The sequence below is a fragment of the Acromyrmex echinatior genome, chromosome 2, assembly GCF_024713525.1.
Source record: "Acromyrmex echinatior isolate Ae372 chromosome 2, ASM2471352v2, whole genome shotgun sequence".
In the NCBI taxonomy this organism is placed as follows: domain Eukaryota; kingdom Metazoa; phylum Arthropoda; class Insecta; order Hymenoptera; family Formicidae; genus Acromyrmex; species Acromyrmex echinatior.
Window position 1 is genome coordinate 21173422 of NC_141853.1, and position 19790 is coordinate 21193211.

At 39.8% G+C, this 19790-nt stretch overlaps 1 protein-coding gene and 1 long non-coding RNA gene across 2 annotated transcripts in view; both read left to right on the top strand.

The window, feature by feature from the left end:
• LOC147910626 (uncharacterized) overlaps positions 1-19790 on the top strand; it is a 172149-nt gene that overhangs the window by 69732 nt on the left and 82627 nt on the right. The window lies entirely within an intron of this gene.
• Toll-6 (Toll-like receptor 6) overlaps positions 1-19790 on the top strand; it is a 52688-nt gene that overhangs the window by 21912 nt on the left and 10986 nt on the right. The gene's annotated exons all lie outside the window — the stretch shown is intronic.

The following is a 19790-nucleotide window of genomic DNA, read 5'->3' on the forward strand; positions in this document are numbered from 1 at the left end:
GCAATATTTCGCGCGCATGATTGGACAAAAAGCAGCCTCGAGTGGTCTCGGGGAATGGAAGCGGCGAGCGGGTGCATGCCGTGCGAAGAGGATCAGAGGGAGGGCAGATGCTCACTCCGCAGCCTCACGCCCCGATACAATAGGGCTGGTGTACGGGGAAAATAATGGCAGTAAACCTATGGACCGATTCAATAGGGTTCCACCTTTCTTCTTTCCTCGTCGCCGCGTTCCATCGGGCGATCTCTTTCACTTTCCTCTTGTTCACCCACACGTTGCGTTCCTTGTCTCTTCTCCCCCTGCCTTTCTTTCTGTTTACGCCAAGAAAGCCAAAATCGCTATATAATAGCACACGATCTGCATCCTGCGATTTTTCCAGCAAACATTTGTGCAGCTTCGACGGATATTAAGTGATGGTAAACATACATAAAGGAACGCACAGGAGCTTTTCCATACATTGTTCGACCGCCATTAATAGTTTATTTGAAATCTTTATAACGATTATTTTTAATATTAACATTTTCCTTTCGCTGTCAATTTATAATTTTCACAGCAAGTACAGAAATATACGGCCTAAATTGATGAAAGTAAATATAGGATAAAATAAACATTTAATTTTACATTGACTTAGTAATACTCTTTAGCGAATTATTCATTGATACATCAGGATAGATATCCTGATAAAATTAAGCTCTGCTATTCTTATTTGCTCTCTCACTGCACTGCAGAACAACCGTTTTTACTTCATCAGCAAAAGCTACAAAAGTTGCACTGATGTAACAGATATCCACCTTCCTCGTCGAAGCGTCTCACCTTTCCTCGGATCTCTTTTATCTTCGTACCTTTCCATGCTCTTGTCCCCTCTCTTGCATTGTCTTTCTCTTCTCATCTATCTGTCTCGCTCGCTCTCGTCGCTCTGGTCACTCCATACCGTCTACCAAGCCGAGAGAAGGTATACGCCCAGTATTGTGCTGATCCTGAGTTACGTCGCAGCGGCAATTGTGTCAAGTTTACGGTCGAGCGCTATTCCATTGACTGCGGCATATGTATCTAATGTACGTCGCAGCGTGAGTGGCGACTCACCTAGGAAAGTAGGTAGGATAGGAAGGGGAAGAGACGCGCGAGGATGCAACGTTCGCATCAAAGGAAGACTATTACCGGGAACTAGTTTTCTATGGCCTACACGGCGGCTTCCTTAGGTGAAGTAAGGTCAGAAGGATGATTCCATTATAAGTTTCGCCGGCTCATCGAGCTCTTTCTCCCCACTCTTCCTTCCCCTCTCTTTCTCTGTCTCTCATCCAACAATCTTCAACTCTGCCTTTTTCTCTCGTTTCCGTATCGCCATCCGTTCGGCCGGCACGTCGGCTCCTACAAATTGCTGCGGCCGTCGCACTCGGTGGTGCTTATTCCATCAGCGGTATGATTCATTCTTTTTCCGGGGTATAATGTATTCCGCGTTTCCAGCCCTTCCGCTCTCGCTCCGCGTTTTATTTTCTCCACCTTTCTGTCTTCCCGCTGCATCTCTCGCCGTCCCTCTCTCCGCGTTGCCTTTCCTCTTCTCTTCTCTTTTCTTTTCTTTCTATCCCGTCCCACGTATCCTCCCCGGTATCCTTACACGCGTATATAACGACGAAATTTCAGCTGTCACGCCCGTATTTCCCGTCGCCCATTAATTAACAGCTATCTCGCGTTCGTTCGTTTGACATCCGGCGCCGGCAGCTCGCGACATTGCCGGGCAAAGAGTTGCCCGTCATGCACGAGACGGCTCGAGATCGCGTGAGAGTTCCCTCGCATATCAAATGAAACTGGGATTGTCGGCGTCTTTGTGCGCATCTGGTTTGCTGAATCGGGAGTTAATTCACCAGTTGTCATGCAACTTTTCAACACGAGAATTAATACATTCGTGATTATGTGTCGGTGGCAGGATCCACGACTTGTCAGACATACATTAAGGAAAGAGATTGGTGTGTTTGATTGTTGATATCAGAACTCGGTACATCCGAAAAATTTCAATACTGCGAAAAAACAAATCTGACGAGTCATAGCTTGCAGTGGCAAAAATCACGTAGTGGATCGTTTACCTGCATTTATCGATAAATCGAGCATAGAATGGATAACGTTCGAAGTTTGATTTCTGTGGTAGTTACGAGTATATTTTGTTTGTCAAAATTGAACCGAAAAAAGATTTGTTTACTTAACATTGTTTACCGTTTACTATTGCATTGTTTGTTTATTTTTTTTTAACAATATATAAACAAGCGTGCATTATTTATAATTTAAAACCACTGTCGTACAATTTCCGTGTTTTTTTTTTAATTTTTAAACATCGCAATAGATATTGATTTTTATACTATTTTATAGTTTTTTAATGTTAATGAAAATACATGAATATCCGAATGATGAAAATAATCCAGAGAAATCTCCAGAGTTAATCATTAACAATTATTCGTAGGATTATAGCTTTCAATGTACAATTGCAAACTTATTTAACCTAATATATATATATACATATATATATATATGTGGTGGCTTCTTATAATTGAAATGCCACGCGAAACTTCACGACCTCATGGCACTCGCAGTTCCTTCCGTTTCGACTTCTATTATATTGTCTGCGGTTGGGTGCGCGTCTTCTAGAAAACTATGCGAAGTCTGATATATCCTATCTATACAGATACCGGCGGTTATAGATGACCGTACGATTCTCAGGCAACAAATATTCGAGTATCTCTTTTCCTCCGAGGAAACGCGCCCACGGGTCTAGACGGGACGTGACCAAGATAACGAAACGGGGGAGAAGGCACGTTCTATTCCACCGGCTTCGTGGTGAAGTCGACGCCCGGGTTTTAGTAGCGCCGAAATCTTGAGACCACCGCATCCTGAACTTTCCGGTATATCCTACGTTCACCTATGTATAGTAACCGATGTGGCACGGCATCGGGGTGGATCTCTGGCGGTAACATTTTCTCGTTCGAGTATACCTATCTTCCCTTTATGCGGCGCGATACGTCGCACGTGGTGTACATCGAGGCATCGCCTCAAGAAATATTTATTAGACCATCCTCGCGCTGAATTCTTACGAGTTTGACGACGCGGCTTTCGCATGAGGCGTAAACGTAAGACGTATATCTGTGCACCGTGAAATTACACACGTGATGTTAGGATGAAAGTAATGTCGCATCTATAAATTGCCAGATGTAAGATATCGTAAAACGAAATTAGCTATAATTCTGCAAGGATATAAAAAAGCGCGTTGATCGCGAAAATTAATTAATACACAAATAGGATTTTGAGAATTAAGTTATTAAAGTATTTTCTTTTACTTAAATAATGAAAAGAACCTTCTATTTACTACGACGCAAAATTACAGCCGCGTGCAATTACATTATCAACGTAGAAAACCTATGTACCAAGTAAATGCTTAATAATGAAATAATATAATGGATACGTTGCGTTATCATTCTTATACGATACATTATACATAATCCATACGTAAAAAAATGTTAAGTACATTCTTTTTGAATTTTGTCGTTCATTCATTATCTGCACACTTACATTGTGTTGTATTGAACAATACGGTGGCTCGTTCAAGGCATCTTGCTGGTCCAGACGGTCACGCGCGCCATACTTATGCTCTTATGTAAATTTGTATGCAATGGGCTTTTACCGCATCCGCGGTACAGTTTTTTTCCTTCCGTCGCTTCCATGGCAACGCATTAAATCGATGAGGGATTGCGACGTTTTTGTCGTGCTTACTTCGCGTCATTATTTATACGTTTGTTCTTATACCGCGTGTAATTTCCGCACGTGAGCGGGAAAGTCTAGAAGGAAAAATCGATTAACGCGCGGCCAAATCGGCTGGGATCGTGCCAAATTGTAAGACGGCGCGCGTATTCTGAATTATAGTATTATATTTTGAATCATCATTCTGCAGATATCAGAATACTAGTACTTTTCGTAACGAGAGCAATGTAAACCGATTTATAAAAATAAATTTTAGATTTGAGAGCACAAGAGGGATTTGAAATATTCCATAATTGTGATGGATTTATAGTTAAACGTGAAGTTTCGAAAGATGTGAAGTTTGAAATATTTACATTGATGCAGATACATGATGGATAGTTTAAGATTCTAATAGAATCTGCGTTTTTACTTTTCAAAGCTTCAATCTTTTACTTAACTTTGCATCAGATAACTACCTGTATCATAATTAAATGCGGGAATACTTGAAATAGTATAACTGCTTTTTAATGGAAATGTCTCAAACTTGCTGCGCAATCTATTCCTACTCAGTGTCTCTATTTTGTCAGCTCGCTCTCTAAAGTTACGGGGTAGATATTGGTTTGAACGCCATCGCTACTACATCGCTACTACATCGTGCGGCGGCCCTACATCGGTGCGAGAGAAACCGCGCACGAAACTGCGGCACGGCATTTATCTAGCTAACCGAGCCGTGTCTGTCGCCTGGAATTGCGATTCGTGTCCCATTGTACTTAAACAGTCCGAAATGTCGCCGGTCGATTTAATTTCGGGATACGGCAACTATTTCCATTTACGAGATTTATGTTTACCGCCTCTACGCCCCATCGCGTCGCTTCGCGCAATTGCTCGTTCGCGGAAAACATCCGCGTCGGGAAAATTTTATGACGCTTTATTACGCGACAAGAGAGCCGATTTGTTAATGTTTATTAACTTTCCGGAGAACGCGACAGGCGAAAATTCTCTTACACTCGCGAACTTCGGAACGACTTAGAAGTTGTCTGTGCAGTCAGTGTTCTAGATAAAACAAGACAGAGACAATTCTCTGCCCTCCGGCAGGATAATATTAAGCACCTTCAAAGTACAGTTTGACGTTTCGTCCATTAGGCACAGTGCCTAGAATTCATGAATGCATGTCAATATTCAAACTCTGGGAAAAATACATATCGAAATTGAAAATAAAATTGAGAGAAAAAAAAGAAATTGCTATTAATTGTCTTTAACTCAAATTGCCAGCGGTCACACAGAGACAAAGATTTCTTTAAATTTAATAAATGTAGTCGTTGGAATAATCCAATCAAATTGATTCTTTAAATTAAGAAATGCAATCGATTGCATTTAAGCTATATTTTTGTGATCAAACAAAATAGTTTTCATTCAAAAAATTAAATTGTTTCAATAATTTGTATCTATAGTACTTGAACAATATTGGGAATATGAAATATTAGGAATTTGATGATTTTGCTCTCAGCTTAAATTTTCTTTAAATTAATATTTCATCATACCGTCGTATGGCACACAAATTCAATTCAAAATTCGAGGGCTACAAAATACATAGGCAAAAAACATGTATTTTTGAGGTCATTCTTTTGCGATTATTTTTAGAATTTCCGGAATTTAACATTGTATCACCGCGTTATTCCGCATTCAAATCATCACAGTAATTATTCGCGTTGAGAGACTTGCTCAATATGTTTCTATGATGTCATTCCGTTGATTCTCATGTGAATCTGCCGTTATACTATTTCATTCGCTCGCATCGCGACGTCGAGGAATTTCCACGCGTCCTAGAATGACCGAATGCACGATTATGCAACGACCGGGAATACAAATATCTTTATGAATTTAAAATAGCCCTCGTAAATTTCGTGGGAGGATACAGCACGGATGTGTCGGTGGTCGTCGCTGGCTATGCGTCTCTCCTCTTCGCGCTTCCACCGACTCGTCGGGAAATTTATTCGTCGGCGGTCCATCATCATCCGAACATTAACGAGTAAGGAGAGGGGGAGGGGGGGAGGGGGGGGGGTAAGTCTCTAGACACCCTGATCCATATATGGTCCCTCTTGATGTATTACTTTTAGTAAATGAAGTATTCGTACGACGGTACTAGAAACATGCACATTTTCTCTAATAGTAATAGCGTATTTAGATTATTAAAGAAGGTATCGCACATTGTTGAAATGTAATAATAATAAATTCTTATAAATACTTTATCAATATTTGCAGCCGTTACAAAATTTTTTTGACTATACCTTTTCTGCCTGTTTCGCCGTTTTTACATTTGCATTTATATTTGATTCTTATATCTGTAAACTACAAAATATTTTTCCGTTTTATTATTCATACTCTGATAAAAAAGTTTGTATAAAATTGGTAAATGATGAATGTACGTTTGCCTGCATATATAATTTTTTTTTACTTTATCGTATTTGAAATTAATATCGAGAGAAAACGATATAAGAAAAGATTAAGATGGGCATATCTATAAATTTGCTACCGCAACTTATGACTTTCTAAAGAAAGATTGATTTTCTATCATGTGTTACGGAATATTTAGAACGCTGTTTTTATCGCCGTTCCATCGATATTAAATCGACATTATAATACTTTTATTGCGTTGTTACGTGACACTTTTATAAGGTTGTATTATATCTTTACGGCTAGTCAAAGAGAAAGAGGGTATCGTAGAAAAATCCGTTGTGTGCGAATTACATCGTGCCTCGAAAAGGCATAAAGCTACATGTGGGGCTTTCAAGGTTCAGTACGAATAGGCGACCGATCTCCCCCGTTCCGACTGCGGCACGTGTCTGACCATTGAAATCGAGAAATCATAATCGCGAAAAGTTTTTAATACGACCACCATCTGGTCCACGAGGCGTTAGCAGCATTGTGTTCGACGGGGAGGGGGATTGCAACGAGCGGCGAGATGAGTGATAACCATTCGACGACGAAGAAAACTACTAAATTCCTGCCGCTTCACCCCCGCCTGATTCTCACGCCCGAGAACACCGGCCGATTCGACGGAGTTGGCTGGTTCTTCGGAAATGTTTAAACGTGATGTGAGAGGGACCCGAGAGAAGAGGAAGGTATATGCCGTTGCTGCTGCTGGTAGTGGTTTGCGAGCGTTCCTGAGCATCGTATAACGCCGGCCGAGAGAGCAGCAGGTGTTCGCTGCCACGGGTCCTTTTCTCGAACGCCGTGCACACAGCTTGCCCGGCAATTTCTTTCGCCTTCGCCTCACGACCCCCGAAAATGATTGGTCGCACCTTGCATCGGCTATGCAGTTTTTACTGCGCCGTATGCGCCGGCCGGGCTTCCGCGCCGCGTAGAAGCTAATAATTTCGGGATCCGCGCTCGAGTGAGACGGCGAGACGGACGTTGAGACGTGTCCCTTCCCTCCCTGGAAGAGAGAGGGGCGTGTTCACGACCCGATCGTGTGCGAACCCGTGCACACGATCGGGATCCATTAGAAAGACCATCACTTCTCGTAAAAGGTGAGAGAGTAGATAATAATGACGAGAAGAATCTTGCCTTTTAACGGAAAGATGATAATGAGCGGTTACGAGTTTCTCGATCAAACGGTAATTACGTTTGCCCGAATTAACGTTCGACCGTTTCTCTTTCCTTTTTTTTTTTTAGATTACATATTTGCTTTTGTGTCTCGTTGTCTTAACATTGTCGAGGTAGGTTGCTTCGTTTTCTGTACTTTCCATGTGCATAATTAAACAACCCCGGTCGTCTTCGACATTTATTTTACGTAATCTGTCTTTGACGATGCTTTGTAGTGCTTGCACGCAGCGCAAGAGGTCGTGACAGCAAGAAAATAGAATCAAAGAGTGAATCGAATTTTAAATTGAAAACTCGCTCATTGGATTACCTGGAAGTATCGCTTGAGGGCAGGTACTTTTATCTCCAGTATTATTTCCTTGAGACACGTTAGTTGTTAACTATAATTCAGTTCAATCTTGTTTACTTGCCATTATAACGTTAAATATTCGCAAAGGAAGATAATTAAAAGTCAGCATCTTACACTGAAAGAGCAATTTTCCTAAAGAACTTAAAAATTTAGCTAGATCTAAAAAATAATTTTGCTGGACTTTCAAAATAATTAGGTAGGATGACAAAAATGTTAGAATATCTTCAAAGCTTAAGATTCTTGCAAAATTATTTTGATGGTCTAACAAAATTATTTTTAGATCCGCATCTAGTCACATTCTTAGACTCTTCAGCAAAATTGCTTCTTTAGTGTAGAAGCATACAAACAATTAATCTTATAGAGTATCTCAGTTAATCTTATGTATATCAGTTAGAGCAATGTTTCTATACGGGAAGAACGATTTTGCTGTAATATCTCAAAATTTAGCTAAATACAAAACTGAAGATAATTTCGTTGAACCATTAAAATATTTAGAGGAAGGTAGAAAACTTAAGCCATGATAAGCAATGTTGCAAATTTTTTTTCTTTTTTAATTTCTAGCAACCATTTCAGCGTCCTACGTAATTATTTTAGGTCGACAAAAAATTATTTTCAAATTTGTATGTGGCTAAATTTTTAGACACTTGAGCAAAAATGGTTCTTTCCGTGTGTCGTCAAAGAAAAAAAATATGGTCTTGAATTACGCTTTAGAGAAAAGTTTGAAGGAGAGAGAGATGTGAAAAATATCTTGAAATCCTGAAACATGAAGAGAAAAGTGTGAGGTGAAACGGTCGTATGTAGGATTAATAAAGTCGTGGCGCTTGCAGAGTCGCACGGGGCGGCGATTTAATGGAATTGCGATGACGCCAGTTAGAGGCGAGCCACATGGCAAACACGCGCGCGCGATTCATCACGGGATGCTGCATGTTTTATGCGACCGAATGTCGGACGACACACCCGATGTACCGATTAAATCATCGTCCCTACCTCTGGCCCACTGGCCCACAATTTGCCATTGTTTGTACGTGACTGAGCACCCTCTCGCACGGCAGGTACATGTTTCCATCATACGTATCAATTTATGAAATATAAAGGAATTCCGCCGCAGATTATCGAATACCCGGCGGCGACTCGCACGGGAAAACGCGCGTGACGAAATCGTTCGATTCTCGAATTCTCACCGGGTTGCGAGAGAGAAAGAGCTTTTTAGCCCTTCGGTATTCGTCGTGCATCATTGAAACGTTATCGCGTGGAATTGATTTAGTTTTCGATATGATTTCTTGTCGTTATGTAAGTAAACGTCTCCGAATTGGAACTCGCGGAATTATTTCCCCGCGGTGTTTGACAATGATTCAACAGAACAGAATTTGCTTTTGATATACGCGTATTAAAAGAATATATATAGAGTGCGTTCCGCAATAAGATTCGACTCAACTTGTTCCAGAATTATTCTCAACTGGAAAGATTCAATACTGGATCTGATTTACATACGAAATCTATATAAAAGATCTATGCTCATTTGAATCTTAAATTAAAACAATTAAAAGACTTGAAGTTTAATTGATAGTCATATGATATTACCAATTAATACCACTAGGTTGCTATGCATTTGGAAATATAAGATGATTTGGCTTGTAAATAATACTTTTATTTATTAGAATTTTTTAAACATTTAAAAGTTACAGATTTGATCACATTTACTTGAACTTCTTAAAATCACTTTCGACATGTAATCGAGATACGATTATTCTGTCCGAGAACAAACTATGTAAACAACAACATAATAAAATTGAAAAAGAATTCACAATCTCTGCTAGCCGTTCAGTCGGGAGAGACCCATATGTCACAATCTCGATGTTCACAGTATCTTGATCCACGCGATGCACTTAAAAGATTTTCGTCCTGCCTTTGGCGCAAGAAGGTCTTGGATGGCGTAATTGCAATTGGACAAACAATGTCAGAAGTCTCGTTTCTACTTCGATCTTTCTCCCTACTTTGGCTCTTTAACTTTTCCTCTCCTTCTCTCGATGTTTTCTTCGCTTTCTTTTTCCCGCGCCTTTCTTTCTGCCTTTCTCTCTCTATCCTTTTATCTATCCTCCTCCTTTCCTCTCTATCTCGCTATCTCACTCTATTTCGGCCGCTCTATCTTGCTTTGTCGTTGCACCAACCGGAATCTGATCGTAAAGGTCAAAACGACTGTCTCTGATTGATTTATCCACGGTCAATACACGGTGAAGAATTGTTTGAGAGCACCATCGATTCCGCTTCTCTCTCTCTCTCTCTCTCTCTCTGCCTTTTTTCTCACTCCTCCTCTTATCCCGAACATCCAATTCCCTATCCAATGGAGAGCTTTCCCAGCGAACAGTACTTATTCCTTGGCGCTATCGTTCAACTTGGAATAACCCCTCCGGTCGTTCTGGATTGCTACGAACGTTCCTTCTTTCTTCGATCGTACATTAACCGTTTGCGCTCTCCCGCGAAACGCGATCCAACTTCTTCCCTTGGCTTCGCCAAGGCCGCCGCCGTTCTCCACCCACCAAGTACCCTGCTAGTCGCTTGTCGTTCTCTCGTTTCTCCTGCTCCCCTATCGCGACAGGAAGAGTCGTTAAGTTCGGGGACTACTTGGCCGGGAACTTGCATCGCGACTCGGATCATCTCAACCCATTTCCGAATGCCCGTATATTTCCGCCTGGTTGGCCCCTGGTTTCCGCGAGTGTTCTCGATAACGGTGTATGTGCGCGAGAGAGCGAGAGCGAGAGCGAGAGAGAGAGAGAGAGGGGGGGGGGAGATAAAATATTACAGGACCGACGGTTTTATGAGCCACGTCAGAAAGGGATAAACTGCGACTGTTCCGTCATTTCGGGGTTCCCCATCCGCTGTTATCTGCCGCCTATTATCTGCTCTCTCATTCTCCCTCCCTCCCTCTCTTTCTATTCCGTTGCCATCGTCCTATTGTCGTATGGAAACGTATGACCACATGCATTCGACCGTCTGGTCGGTCGGTTGCATCGCGTGATTTGTGACGCTCGTCGAAGAGAAAGTTACGCACGAGCATACGAGGAACCTGTCTGTTTACGCGTTTTGTCCATGGCGCGGACGAAGAGCAATTTCGTTTGACGTCGTACTGACTTCGCTGCGAATGGATCGTCGACAATTTCGGGAGCGTCGAACGAGCCCGTCGCGCCGCGAGTTTCGCGGAGCGGAAGCGAAAAATAACGTGCCCAGAGGGCTCAGACACAATAAAATGCAGCACGGTTCGAACTGCGTCCCTCCCAACTTTTGAATACGTCGAAATAAATGATTTACCCTTCCGCGACTTCTGGACAAAAAAAATTTACCCTTCGAAAGATATCGTCAATTTTACCTAATGCCATTTCGACATTTCGATTGTTCATACTTATTCGAATATTAAAAGAGCGAACGCTAATTCCGATTCTCTTTGTGAGACTCAATTGTGTGTTTTATATAATCTAATTGTAAGTAAAGTGGCAAGTCAAGAATAAAGAGTGTAATATTGATACAAGCAGTCAATAATAAAAGAGAGATACGCATCCCGTTTATCTACGGAAAAATATATAAAGAATCATTTCGATATTATATGATTGATTACAAATAAAATATGAAGACCATAAAGAAATATCCGTTCAAACGAATGCCTGCATTGTGTATCGATACACTGTTTACTGTGGGATAGAAAGTTATATTTATTCTTCTTTATATATTCGTTTTCTCTATCAAGCCAGCAGTTATCTTCCACTCATGATACGCATCTCATTTATCATCATATACTTTTCTGTAGGGAAACATTTGCTACACTATTATTTTACCTTCTTTGTTATTTTTCCACAAAACGTTCTTTTTTTTTTTTTTTACATATGTAAAGCACCCTCATTTAAGAATGAGTGCATGCTTTCTTGAGTTTTCCAATTGCAATGCCGACAATGAACATGTTTCTGCAGTCTCGAACGACCAATTTTCGCCTACCGTCAGGATAGTAATTATTTCCTCGGGCTCGAATGGAGAGAATGGCGTACCGCGGAAACTTTTCAGCCCCCCTACGTGGGGGTCCGAAGTTACTTTCGAAACTTTTGCATAATGCCGACCGAAAAGCGCGCACGTGTGTGTACGTGCTGGCCGATCGCGCGATCGTGTAAGTTCACACGAGCGTACGTGCGTAAGAAGCGTAGAGGGACCGGCGCTTAAGCGCACTTTCCAAGTAGTTGCCGAAATGCAATTGTGCGCGGCGGGACGTGGCAGCGATAACGGAAATCGTGACATACGCCATTTTCTCTTGGCACGATATAGAAACTCGGAACGATGGAACTACAATATACTTTACCTATCGAATTTAGGCAGTTCGGGAGCGTTCGTACATAGTAAAGTGCACCCAGTAACGAATATTCTTGCGTACTCTCTGTTTAATCGAGCACGTTTCGCGATGTAGATTCCGCAGGTGAACAAATTAAACGAACTCCTTCAGACTTAGTCAAATTTAGCACAGCGCACGACTAACATACTTGATGTGTGATTTCGTTCGCGCGTGACCGAGCAAACTGCTCAAAAGAACATCTCGGTCTCGAGGGGGAAAAAAAGGATCTAAACGAGCTAAGATTTGAAGTTTCTGATTACTTTGTAAGCCTCAATTCAACTTGGACTATTACGAATTATGTTATGCGTTCCTGAACCCTTTCGGAGTTCCATGGTCGGAATGGCTCCGCGGAACGAAAATTCCGAGACTCCTATTAAGAAGGAATTAAATGCGACGAATATTGTTTTTATTCGGACTTGTCGCAAACCTCGGTCGGTCCAATTACCTAGCTAATCCCGCAAAAAGTCCGCGCAGATTTCGCACAACAATGGAATCACTGCCGCCGGCTCTCCGCGCGTATATTTGGCTAAAACTTGGCTAAAACCCGAAATCCACGGGTGAGACTGCAACCCCGATCACTATTTAAATTCAACTGCGCGAACTATGTTAATTTGACAGAGAGAAAGAGTGCACGGCGAGAGTGAGAAAGAATGGGGGGGAGGAGGAGGGGGACAAACGTGAGGAGGATAGCGAGAGAGAGGTAGCTGTGTCAAGTGAAGCGGAAAATCTAGTAACAGTTTTCAGGGGCGGATCCAAAAGCTTTATTCAGTAGAGTTGTTCAAGCGAGTTCGGGGGACGGTTAGGTGGCGAGCAAGAACAAAGCTGCGGAAGGAGGGGGAAAGCAAAGGGTGCTTGAAAAAATTTATCGAGCGCGGCACTTAACTGCAGGCATGCTTTAAGCCAACTTGCGAGATTGTCGGAGACCTTCTTCGGTATATGTTTACCGAGATTTCTGATTCCATGCAAATCTTTCATTGGAGATGAAACGCTTTCGCGTATTCAGCCTTTAAAATTACTTCCACCTTGTGCCAATATTTTCAGCTCTAAATGTATTTAATTATACGTAAAAAATATATGCCTGAGGAGAGTTAGATAACAGTTTTAAATTAATGTTGCATAGCATTATTACGAAGCTGTTTTAGAATTATTTGTTCAATAATTTTGTCATTAAATCATAAAAGAATGATGCTCGTAGAAACATTTCAATCTTTGTTAGTGATTTCGAAAAATATATCTCTACAATTTACGAAATTTCAGCTAATAAAAAATAAAAACGATATTCAATTGGAGAAAGCTGTGATTATAGATATACAGTTACATATAATTTTTATATTCATGGAAAGAGTTATTCATGATAATAACTATATAAAATGTTGAATGAAATTATTTCACTTAACATTAGCCATTTTCAGTGCAAAATGTGAATATTGTTACAATGTTTATCTACAATGCTTATGTCAGCAAAATATTCCGGAAAGAAAACTTTTTATTGTAATAATCTCGTAAAAAAATAAACACATAAAACGGTGTGAAATGTTAAACGCCTTTGTAATGTGTTGTTTTCGTAACATAGCAGACCGAGAATGGTATACGTGTATTCTATTCTACCGCAGTGTGCGTAGTGTTTTCTCTGGAGTCATAGAATTCAGTATTAAAGCAGTTCAGCCCGGATAATCCTTGAATGAAGGGATGACCGTGCAAGAAAAAAAAAGCGGGATAAATTATCAAACAGTACGTACAAAAGAATTAGAGATCGGAGTGAAGCAGCGCGTTTTACTATGTGTATGTGCGAGCGAAAAAGTTAAAAACACAAAGGAGAAATATAGCCGGCGGAGAGAAAGAAGCAAAATGCCGTAGATTACGTTCTTTCGACCTAATACATAATTTCGCAGTGTTTCGCGGAGAGACCGGACTCGTTACTCTCCGCCCGTCTTCTTTTTTTTTTTTTACGGAGAATAGGAGCGGAGAAAATGTGAAAGAGCCGCGCCATCCATCTCGCTTCCGGCGACGACGCTGTATATATACAGGCACGGAGTTGTGTCACTGGCCCTACCGACAAATCCTGGGCTCGTTTGCGCGAAATGACTCTTACATCGTGTCAGCCGGGATATAGCTCAATCCGTATCAGGATCACCGAGCGCAGGATCGGAGTGACGAAACACGAGCTTTATACGTTGCTGAATATCGTCATGTTTATCCGAAATTTAATTTTCAGTCGTAATATGTGTACATTGCCGCAGGAATGTATATTCAATTTTGCGCGGTATCGTGTATATTACAGTTTGCAGTTACGTAGTAAATAGTTTATAATCGTATGCTTATGACGATTATTATTAGCTTGGTCAGTATCCACCAACGTTGAAAATACATCATCTTTAATAAATAATAAAGTGAAATTCGGTGATAACATTGAAAATTTTTTTTAAACTGTTTTGAGATTTTATTCTTTTTCTTTAATAAAATATCTATTTATAAAATTATTTAATATTCATTGGTCTGTTTTAAAGTAAGATAAATAACTGAATTAATAAGAAGATATGATCAGTGTTTTATATATTATTATCATATATTGTTACCATGAATGATTACTGAAATGCATTTTACGAATGCTTAATAACGAGATTATTATTTATTATTTCATCGCAAAGGTAACGTGATTGGTCAAGTACAGATATCGTTTAAAACGTTTCGCCGTTCGCTTCGACTCTAGTTCTCATGTTTTCGCAATTTTGGACGTTACGTCGCATGTCGTATCGGAAACGGAAAGGGTTACGTGACGCAAAGAGAACGTGCTTATTATTACTTTTCGGCCGTTTCGCCCTTCCGCATATCCGACGAAAATGTTTTTCAATTCTCGCTCGTACACAACTTCCGCGAACGAACGCAAACTTTATATCTCTCCCTCCCCTCTCTCTCTCTTCCCTCCCGCTGCTGTTTGCGAAAGAATCAACTTTATCCCGCTTATTTCCATAGGACCGCATGCGAAAATGTCAACTTTATATTGCTACCATCGCCATATTATACGCGATATCGGTACATCCCACTTTTCGGTCGGTGGCTGCGGAATCGGGCGCACGTTCGCGTTGACCGCGGCCGCGAAGCCGATCAAACGACAAATCCACACGTATGCTCGCGCGATATCGAAAGAGCTTTTACACGTCGTGTGATCCCCTGGTCGCGGAGCACCGCGTGATTCACATAAAAATCGGCAGTAGTCCATAATGCACGGAGAACTCGTATCGCAAACACGAATATTTACCTTCCTCCTCATTGTTCGATGCATTGTTCTGTAGCGAAATTCGCTGTATTTTTCAATTAAGCTACTTCACTCGTTTAACATTGTACGGACATCGTACTGATTTGCGAAACAGAGGGCTTACGTATAGCCGTATCATGTATTTTCTCAATAATAACCATTTAATTATATTAAAGCCCTAATTAAGCGATGTTATGTTAATTTCTCGTACATTTCTCGGATTGAGAGAGAGAGACAGGACTAATGAATCCTTTTCATTTATTCTTGAATTGAATCTTTTTTGCTAATCAAACTGTTTTTGTTAACTTGAATTATAATAATTACATTATTAACTCAAAATTATTTTTCTTCGTCGGTGAACAATCACAATGCATCCATTGTGCTATTGCGCAAAGTTTTAATAAGAATCTAAATTTTCGGAGTTTCAAAGTTTCTCCTGTAAAGAAATGGTGATCCCGTTACTTTTTAGTATAATTATTATTTTTGTCAATGGCTATAAAACTACATTTTTGTAAACAAGTTATTTTCTTCAATTAAATGCCACGTCGTCTCGTACACAGTGCACAAAAGAATATAAATATTATTTGTAAAAACATCAGAAAAGTTTATTAATGTTATTTTTAACAGTTTCTGGATAAATACGGTGGAATCCAGCTCTTATTCTTGTGTATTATTTTTCGCACTTGCCTTATGTAATAAACAAGCAATGAAAAAAATATTAGTGAAAACAAGCTCACGTATTAATTATAAAGTTAATTAACGAGAAGAACATATTTTGTGGTTTGTCTTAAAAACAATTATAATTGATATGTCGGTTTTGATATATTGCAGCACGTCATGCAATGTGGTCGATTACTATATGCTGATCAATCACTGTACCTGTTACCCTATTCGTTTGGACTTTATCACACCCTGTCGCGCTAAAGTATAGTTAATAAATAATGTACAACTCATTAGCAAATGATTAATAGAACTTCAACATTCAAGAACATGTCGGTCACGAGGACGTACTGGCGAGGCACTCTATTTCGCGGGGCATCAAAAATAGGCGAATAGTGCACCGTAAAGTTTGACAGATTGTTGTGAAAATAAATGAAAATCGAAATGCCATCGTCACTGTGCGAAAATGATCGTCTGAGCGAGGAGTGTTGCGCCGCTCGTTAGCGCTCTGCCTTCTGGAATGTGCGAGAGGTTTTAATGATCGAGCCTATCGCAAGGAGGAAGTCGAAACGCGCGGCTCTAACTACGCGGCCGATTCGCGTACGTATCTCGTTGTACCTTCATTAGCGGAAATTCGCCTCCGGAATGCATGAGAAAAAAAGAACGGCAAGAGCGGGCGTGTCGAGTTGCTCAGTTGGAAGAGAAATCGCTAATCAAAAGTAGGGGATATACGGGGAAAGTATTGAACCTTCACTAATTGCTTTTTTTCTAACATGGAAAACTTGTTACTCGATTCGGTTATAATATTTCTATTCATTTCGATACGTACGCAAGGATATCATGCAAAATATAAAAAAAAAGTTATATATTTTTTTTAAACTTTAAGCTAGGTGAACAATAGGTAAGCAATAATTTTTCAGCAACGTGAACGTACAAATTTGTAATTAATTATTATATTTGTTTTGAATATTTAATAATTTTATAATTAAAATAGATTTAATATTTTATAAATAAAATAGATTAATAATGAAATTTGCATGTCTTTTCGGTAAATAATCATCTATGACATCTTTATATATTTATTCATCCATCTGTTTGATAAAATATATATATATATATATTAATGATTCTCTTTTGATGATAACAATAAGTGATAATTAAAACATCTCTGTTCTTTCTCGACGCTATATCTTTAATCTAAACGACCGTCTGGGGGTCGGAGACAAGCCTAATTGTTCGTCGAGCATGAAAAGCGCTTCTGTGTTGTGCTCGCGCGAGTAAACTCGAAACGCCCAGGATCGACGTAAACATCGAATCGAAACGACGCGGTGGGGAGGACAATTGGCGCAGGGGCGTCGGTTCTATGCGTCATTCGACATCAAAGAGCATCTCGCCCGACCGAAGGGCCGAAATCTACATATAACGCGTTTCCACCCCTCTCATTCCGGGCTACTCGTCTATACTCGTAATACTCGCATTTAAAAATCATTTGTACGAGAGTCCATGTTTAACGATACCTATTGTGCGCTTTTCACATTCTTTCTCTAAAAATGTTTTTTTTCTCTGTCGCTTTCTCTCCGAAAGCTTTGTGAGTTCGACATTCGTCTTTCGCTTTCGGAGTGAGAGCAACGCTCAGGGTAGTTGGAGTCTTTAAAACATGTACCTTTGTAAAGGTACTTTTGTTAATGGACGTAGTGTTCGGTTCGCAAACTGCTATCGTATTGCCCTTAATGGACTTTATCTATTCAACGACACAAGTATTAATAACACTGCGGTCATATGGGGTCCCAGTGTAAGCGATACTTTGAATATGGATAGGGTTACGTTTGTTTTGCTATATGAAGGCGGGTGGTGTGTGTACAAGTGGTCATATATACAAGTTAATATTGCTGCAGGGCGATCGTTCCGACAGATTGAACTCTGCAATCTAACAACAAGCTTCAATCCCAATCTTTAGGGTAACATCAGTTAATTATCTCTTTAAATAACTTACACACATTACATATTTGAAAAAAATATCTGTTTAACGAGAGAATTTAGAAATGAACATTAATGTATCTCTTTAATTATCTTTGAATTTTGCAAGATTTATGTGACAGCAAACAGTATTTAAAAAACGTGTCGCGGGTCTATGGGTTTAATTATCAAACCTGATTTTTGTCGTCGCACAATTCGTGCATTCGTTTATTTATTGCATTTTCGATACGGGCATTCGTATGCGTATCGCGCATCACGTAATGCATTCATCGCTGAAAACTTGCGGTACGGAATGTATCCGTGGGTGAGCAAAAAATACATGTGCACAAATACATGTGAACGCGAACCTGGCTCGTTTACACGAGAAAGATGCACTATTGTGCTCGGTTGGACGGCTCAACTTGTATCCGTATCCGCTTAAATGACAAATGGAAGCGTACAGAATGCGTATTGGGTATACATTTTACCAAGACTCGAAACCCCCGCTCGATCAGGAGCTGTAACCGAAATTAGAACGTATTTCAGGGAACGATATTCCATCTCTTCCCTCGTCGTCGATTCTGTATTTATTTTCGTTCCGAATTACGCTCTCCAAATCTCTCGATTCAGAAAACGGCACGCCAATTTAATACAACACTGCACTAAATGGAAAACTGTATCCTTCTGGAGTTGTCAATCGGGGGAAGGAGGAGTTATACATTTAAAAACGTTGTTTTGTTATTTCTTTTTCACATATGTATAGATTTTTTTTTAATTTGCTACTTTTATCGAGCTTTATCAATATAATGTGTAGTTTAAATGAAGCGTAAAATGCCACATATATAAAGAATGCTTTCTCGCCAGAGATAAATGTGATGTCTTTTAGAAATAAAGTTCGCAATCGGATCCTTTTGACCTGACAAGAAGTTTAATTAACATCGATCGTTAATCCCTTTGAAACTTCATATTGGACCGCATCATTTTCTAGTCGCTCGCCATCGCAAATGAGAGATAATTTATCATTAAAGTGCATTTATCTAAATTGGAACATCATGGTACTATAAATTATTCCTCAACATTTTCTCTCTCTCTCTCTCTCTCTCTCTCTCTCTCTCTTTCCCTTCCACTAGGATATTATCTCGACATCTTGGGATATTCTCCGGCGCGGATAAAGTTGTTCAAGCGCATACCGTCGCCCGTATCTGAAATAATGATCTCTATTTCGAAGGAAAATCATCGAAACCTAATGCATCGACGATCGAACGACAAATCCGAACACGCCAGATCTCGTTCACGCTAAACAGTCTTTTACCCTACGATATAGCGGGAATCGTATCGGAAATAGCGGCTCAAAATGGCCAGAATCAAAATTGGCATCATCTCGTAACGTCATTACCTTTTAGAGAATGCTATTACGCGAACCAATTTCAAAGTCCAATGATGCGTTATACGAGCGTCTCTTTCCTCCTTATCCGTTTCGAATTCTTCCATTCCTTCATTTCCTTTATTTAAAATTATCCCAAAACAATTATACTTTGACTATATAGAATACATTTTATCAATACAATCATCTTTTCCACTGGATTAATCGGTTATCATCGATTATTTTAAAGCCATATATTTAAAGTAAATCAATTTTTTACATTTGAAAAAACAAGTTTAACTGAATAATAAGTATATTATATTTTTTCAAAAATTTTCTTGTATTTTAAACACGTTACGTTAAAAAGCAATATAAATCATCTTAAAAAAAAATATGTACGATAATTCAGTAGTTTATTATAATCCATTAATTGAGTTATATTTTATTATAACCGATTAAATAGATGCGATTGTTCATGAATTGGCCAATCAATGATCCCATCTATTCTATTGTT